The following is a 7,430-nucleotide window of genomic DNA, read 5'->3' as shown; positions in this document are numbered from 1 at the left end:
AAACCCGTCCTTACATCATTGGACGCCCAAAGCTGGCTCCAAGCCTCTCGTAAGTATATCCTTGGCAAAGCTACAAGATCCTCAGCTATATTTTTAAACGGATGGAGGTCCCCACTATCTATCGCTTCGCGAGCTAATTGGTCCACGCGTTCGTTTCCCTGGATCCCCCTATGGCCAGGGATCCAAGCAAAGAAACTATGTATCCATTCTGATAGCATTTAAATAGAAGGCTTCGTATTTTATAGATATGGGATTGTTAGATTTGTTTTGAATGGAAATTTAGCAATTGACTGCAATGAGCTCAGTGAATCCGAAAATATTATAGTGTTTTTGAGTTTCATTAAAACTATATATTCAACTGCTTTCAGGATACCAAAACACTCTCCAGTATACACAGATGATTCTGGTGGAAGTTTAATTTTTTGTACAATATTGTACTGAGAATGCAATACACCAACGCCAACACATCCATTTGAGGAGACCTTTGAAGCATCTGTGTAAATATGATGGACATCCCGAGCTTCTGATCCAATAAAACCCAAAAACTGATGATTATGTTCTACATCATTTTTAGAAATACCTATATTTAGGGCGACAGATGGAATAAGAAATAATGATTCATATTCATGCTGATAAATGGGGAGTGTAGAGGAATTAATAGTGGGTGCAGAAATAGATTGATATTTATCAAAGCTTTTGATTAAACAAGGAGGCTTCTTATGTTTCCAATATTTTGAGGAGGCTATTTGCAGAGATAGACGAGGCAGGATAGACCAGAGCTGATGATTGGATAGCTGAGTACATCGGAAGAGATATCTATCGCTGAGGAATTGACGCCGTAAATATAGTGGAGGATCAACGCATTCCACTTGAAGTGCATTAATAGGACTAGATTTCATGGCCCCACAGACAATTCTAAGAGCTTTAGACTGGATACCTTTCAATTTCTTGAAGCCAGCAACACTTCCAGGGTCTAGTAAAAAAGTACCATAATCTAAAATGCTTCTTATCAAAGCATTGTACAATAATTTCAGGCATGAAGGATGTGCACCCCACCAAACCCCTGAGACACACCTCAGAATATTAATGTTTTTTTTCACATTTTGCAGCTATGTAATCACAATGGGCTAGACCAGTTAATTTGCTATCTAAAATTACACCTAAAAATTTTGTTTGATTTTTAACCAAAATTACTTGACTACTAAATTTAACACTAATAGGGGGAGGGAGTCGCTTTCTGGTAAACAATACCACCACACTTTTGGACACAGAAAGCTCCAAACCATTGGAGTCTAACCATGTCTTTAACAGCCCTAAAGAAGAAGTGAGACTATTGCTAGCTTTTTCAATGGAGCCATTAATTGAGTATAATAGTAAATCATCAGCATATTGTAAAACTCTGACAGATCCATTTAAAGATGATTCCAAGTCATATGTATAAATATTATATAGCAATGGGCTTAATACGGAACCCTGTGGAAGTCCTCGCCACACTGTACGCGTGATTCGGTTATTGTCATCTAAGAGTATACTAATAAATCTTTCTGATAGTAAATTGATTATGAAGTTGATTAAAACTATAGGTACACCTAACTTGAGAAGTTTATCCCTCAATACTGAAACTACCACATTATCATAGGCAGAACTAATATCAAGGAAAGCAGCAGTAACTGACTCATTGTTTGAGAATGCTAGATGGATATCAGATGTTATTATTGCCAGACTGTCATGACAAGACCGACCTTTGCGAAGCCAAATTGACTATGAGCCAGAAGCTGATTGCTTTCCATGAAATATTTCTAACCTGTTTTTAATCAAATGCTCCGCCACCTTGGCGAAGACTGAAGATAGGGCAACTGGGCGGTAAGAGGATGCATCACTAGCTGGCTTACCCTGTTTCAGAATAGGTATTATAATTTGAGACCTCCATGCCTCAGGAACAGTGCCAGTAAACATAACTGTATTTATGACAGAAAGGAAATAAGAAAGAATACTGTCACTAACATTTGAAAGAAAAGAATAAGGTACACCATCCTCTCCTGGTGCTGAATCCTTTAGGTTTGCTAAAATTCCTTTTAACTCCTCCATTCGGAAGGGTGATCCTAGACTAAATTGACAAGAAGGGCTTGGTGGAGGAGTAGAGGAATGCTGAAAAACATACCCTTCAGGGACTGATGCAGGGGCTAACTGGTCTATGAATTTTGAGCTAAATTAGGAGGAAGTATTTGTCTAGGAGAATCATTAAATGCAGATCTAAATCTTTTCACATGATTCCATACTATGGAAGGTTTTACATTAGGAGAAAGTGACAGACAGAATTGCTTCCATCCTTCATATTTTTTCTTACGCAGCAACTTTTTGGTATCTCTTGCAACTTGCATGTAAAATTCAAAGTTTTCATTGGTCATTGAGTGGCGATAACGTCTCTCAGCCTCCTTTCGTTTTTTAATTGACTGGGAACATTCAAAGTCCCACCAAGGCGGAGAAGGAATTTTACCTGATGCACTATTTTTAACAGGAAAAGTTTCATCAGCTGCTTCAGTAATTATATTAGCCAGGCAGCCGAGGAAGTAACTAGGTCCTCCTCATTAAATACTGGGAGGTCAGATAATCTCTTATCTACGCAGCTTTTAAACATTTTCCAATCTGCATTATTTAGATTGTACTTGAGCATGGGACTAGGCCTTGTAAGCAATGGAATAGTAAAAGGAAAAGAAATTAAAATCGGAAAATGATCACTTCCATGGGATGACTCTAATGTATGCCAGGATAATGATGATGAAAGATGAGCAGAACAAATAGATAAGTCCACAACGCTTATGGCCTCTAAAGGGCCAGTTCGCCTAGTGGGGTAGCCATTATTGAGAACACAAAGATTATGATTATCGAGAATATCTAAAATGTGTTCTCCATGATTGCTAGAAACTGAACTACCCCAAGAGCGATGCTGGGAATTAAAATCCCCTAGAATTAAGATGGGTTTTGGCAGGGAGATTATCACCTGTTCAAGCTCATGGAAGATCAATGATGATGGATGAGGAATATATACAGAGACAATACAAATGTTATTTACAATGGCAGCAACAATGGACCATTCATTGTTGCTGTGTGGAGGAGTAGGTATTGTTGAAAATGCTATATTATCCTTAACAAGTAACGCTACTCCACCATATCCATCAGGTCTGTCCTCTCTGAGACATGAGTAGCCAGAAACTCTAAACAGAGCTCCAGGCTTAAGCCATGTCTCAGAGAGGGCAAGAGCGAAAGGATTAAACTGATTTATAAGATAGATTAAGTCTTGTTTTTTGCTAATTATACTTCGACAGTTCCACTGAACTATCTTGTCCATTGTGTGTTATAGTAGCAGCAAGTGCTTCAAGCAAGGGGGCAACGTGGGACGATGAAACAAAGTTAGATTTAGATAATAAAGAAATTAAAGCTACTATGGCTTCGGCCACAGATTGAGATTGTGAATCAGTATTGTTGGAATTTTTCAGCGCACAACCATTTGTTGGAGGAGGAATGGCATATTCCTTAATCAAAGCATTATGAGCCACTTGGTCATATCCTTTAGTGGTTCTTATGGGGGGGCCTCGGGGTTTAACAAATACCGTTTTTCTATATGATTGATTGGGTGTGCTTTGTCTAGATACATTTCCAACACTATTGCGATAAGTTTGTTGATGTGATGACGAAGGTTGATGAGGTGAGGGACTTTGCTGAAAAAGGACATCTGCAAAAGATTTTTTAACTGGTGGATGACACTTTGCAGCTTCTCCATATGAGATACAACTATTGGCCATAGTTACTTTAATATCTTTTTGCCTTTTGTGTTCTGGGCATGATCTATTTATAGCAAAATGGGGGCCACTACACCAATAACAAAAGGCATTGTCTTCTTCCACGGAGCAGGTCTCAGCTGTATGCATTTGACCACATTTGTAGCACTGGGGCTTGGACCTACAATTAGTTTGTGTGACCGAATTTGCAACAGCTGAAACACTGCACCGTTGGAAATGTACAGCTCTACAGGTATTGCGTTATAGCAAGAGAACACATGTTTAGGCAGATGACGTCCGTCAAAAGTCAAAACAATAGTTTCCGAAGGTTGCCATGTGACAGAACCATCAATAGTTACCCTTCGATTAAGTCGCCTCACCTTAACAACATTCCCACACCCCATAGTACAGTGATGTTGCTTAAAATTTCGTCATCGGACATTGAGCCGGAATACCCCGGACCAAGCCCATACGTGTAACTGAAAATGAAGGAATGTAAGCCGTAAGATTCTCGGCCTCAAGTCGAGAATCGTGGATGAATGCATTTGCGTCGTTCATTTTTGAAAAGGCCATAGATATGCGGGTCCTACCGATTCGTTTTACGCTTCCGTTAATGATATTTAGAAAGTTGTTCCTCATCAAAAATTTACCAAAGACACAGGATGTAAGGACGAGTTTGCGTCTGTTTTTTTAGTTTGGACGTGAATAGTGAAGGACTGACATCCGACCGGTGTGAAGTTAGCGGCCAAAAGTTGGCGGCCGATCTATGGCCAACATTTGGCCGCCAACATTTGGCCGCTAACTTCACACAAAAATTAACCTACCAAATTAAGAAGTTCTTTAATATAATAAGATACTGAAGCGTAGATATTTAGTAAAACTGATAATAATGTGTTTTAAGTATATGCAGTTGTGAACAAGTTATTGCAAACGTTAAACAATGGATTTAATTATAACAACGTCAGTGCGAATTCCGATTTCATAATAAGAGTTTTTTTGCAATATTTTTAGATCAAAGTCCAAAGAACAGTAAACAATTACTTGCATTTATTTTCGTTTTCATTAGGCTTTCCAAATCAGCTGTTACTATAAAAAAATTATCTCGTTTAGTTTAAACGTTATTGGATTGAAGGTGGAAAAAAAATCAGCTTCGGAAAAAAAACTTAGTTTTTTCAGATACTTCTAGATCAAATAACAATAAGCGACTATGTGCATTTGATTGGATATTTATAAGTCTTTTATACACAGGTGTTGCTATAACATTACCTCGATTAGTTTGTAAGTTATGGGGTTGAAAGTGAAAAAAAAATCGGCTTCGGAATAAAATCTTAATTTTTTTAAGATACTTCTAGATAGAAGAACAGAAAACGACTATATGCATTTGATTGCATATTAATTACGCTTACAAGCTCAGCTATTGCTATAACATTACCTCGTTTAGTTTGTATATTATAGGGTTGAAAGTAAAAAAAAACCGGCTTCGGAATAAAATCTTCATTTTTTCAGATACTTCTAGATCGAAGAACAGAAAACAACTATATGCATTTGATTGCATATTTGTTAGGCTTTCGAGCTCAGCAGTTGTTGTAAAATTACCTCGTTTAGTTTGGAAGTTATGGGGTTGAAAGTGAAAAAAAAATCGGCTCCGGAATAAAATCTCAATTTTTTCAGATACTTCTAGATCGAAGAACAGAAAACGACTATATGCATTTGATTGCATATTTATTAGGCTTTCGAGCTCAGCTGTTGCTGTAACATTACCTCGTTTAGTTGGAAGTTATGGGGTTGAAAGTGAAAAAAAAAATCGGCTCCGGAATAAAATCTCAATTTTTTCAGATACTTCTAGATCGAAGAACAGAAAACGACTATAAACATTCGATAGTGTAGTACTCACACAAACAGGGGAAACATATATATATGGCTCGTTACGTCACCAGTAGCCAGGGTAAACACGTCCGCACTCGCCAACGGCTCTCACGTAACTGTTTCCCCACTACCGCGAACCCGAGACTAGTCATCCTTGTTATAGCTTATATACACAAACACTACATCCCTTCCTTATTGTAATTTTATTGAAAGAACTGACTAAATGCAAGTATAACAACAAATTCTTTAATTATTTAATATATTAAGGACGTTTTTTAGTTACTTGATTTACGTTTAATTAGATACATTTTTCAATCACTAATCACACGAACATTTATTAATTGCTTTATGAATTCTTATATTTAATTATTTATGTCATTGTCTTCCCGTTCACTTTGGTTTAGTTCCTTATTTTCTTCGTCTACGTCTCTAACTTCCCATCCCCTTCGGGTCTTTTTAAGTGGATCACATTCCGTCTCAATGTTTGACCTATATGTATGTTTGGTATATATGTATGCCCATAGTACCTACATTAACACGTAGTTTACCGTTAACTGACAGATCGTACTACCCTCAACCCAACACTTTGACGCACGGTTTACAATTTTATGAAGGCCCGTACTGCCCACAATGCAACAACTACGCACGGTTAACAATTTCATGAAGGCCCGTACTGCCTACAACACAATAAATATCACGGGACAATTCACACCAATTGACCTAGTCCAAAGTAAGCTTAGCAAAGCTTGTTTTATGGGTACTACGCAACTGATAAATATAATTATATAGATAGATACATAAAACATATTAAACACCCAAGACCCGAGAACAAACATTCGCATTATTCATACAAATATCTGCCCCGACACGGGAATCGAACCCGGACCTCAAGCTTCGTAGTCAGGTTCTCTAACCACTAGGCCATCTGGTCGTCGAAATCGACAATGACGCACGGTTTACAATTTCATGAGGGCCGTACTGCCCAAACACATTTTACGCACGGTTTACAATTTCATGAAGGCCCGTACTGCCTACAACACAATGACGCACGGTTTACAATTTCATGAGGGCCCGTACTGCCCAAACACATTTTACGCACGGTTTACAATTTCATGAAGGCCCGTACTGCCTACAACACAATGACGCACGGTTTACAATTTCATGAGGGCCCGTACTGCCCAAACACATTTTACGCACGGTTTACAATTTCATGAAGCCCGTACTGCCTACAACACAATGACGCACGGTTTACAATTTCATGAGGGCCCGTACTGCCCAAACACATTTTACGCACGGTTTACAATTTCATGAAGGCCCGTACTGCCTACAACACAATGACGCACGGTTTACAATTTCATGAGGGCCCGTACTGCCCAAACACATTTTACGCACGGTTAACAATTTCATGAAGGCCCGTACTGCCTACAACACAATGACGCACGGTTTACAATTTCATGAGGCCCGTACTGCCCAAACACATTTTACGCACGGTTTACAATTTCATGAAGGCCCGTACTGCCGATACAATTACTTGTGTTTTAAGTGAACACGTGCTTCACGCCCACTTACAAACGTGAAAGTGAGACAGGTAGAGTCATTCACGACGACGCGTGCCGTAGTTGTTATTAAAATGTCATTAATGTCTTATTTTGACAGCATCACGCGTCTTCGCGGTTGGCACTTGGTTCAATTAGTTAAAATTGCTGACAAGTAATTCAATTACCAACTACAAACATATCACCCCAAACACTTGCGCTAGTTTCATCTAATTAATAACTCAGTCTC

The 7,430-nt window shown here is 38.5% G+C and overlaps 1 long non-coding RNA gene across 1 annotated transcript; it reads left to right on the top strand.

Moving 5' to 3' along the window:
• Nucleotides 1–1,559, top strand: LOC141434410 (uncharacterized). The gene is made up of 2 exons (XR_012452059.1): nucleotides 1–49; nucleotides 369–1,559. It is a non-coding gene; the product is annotated as an uncharacterized lncRNA (long non-coding RNA).
• The last annotated feature ends 5,871 nt before the right edge of the window (nucleotides 1,560–7,430 follow it).

The sequence above is a fragment of the Choristoneura fumiferana genome, chromosome 13 (genome assembly GCF_025370935.1).
Source record: "Choristoneura fumiferana chromosome 13, NRCan_CFum_1, whole genome shotgun sequence".
NCBI lineage: Eukaryota > Metazoa > Arthropoda > Insecta > Lepidoptera > Tortricidae > Choristoneura > Choristoneura fumiferana.
Note: the sequence above shows the minus strand (reverse complement) of the source record. Positions and strands in the feature narration are given on the sequence as shown.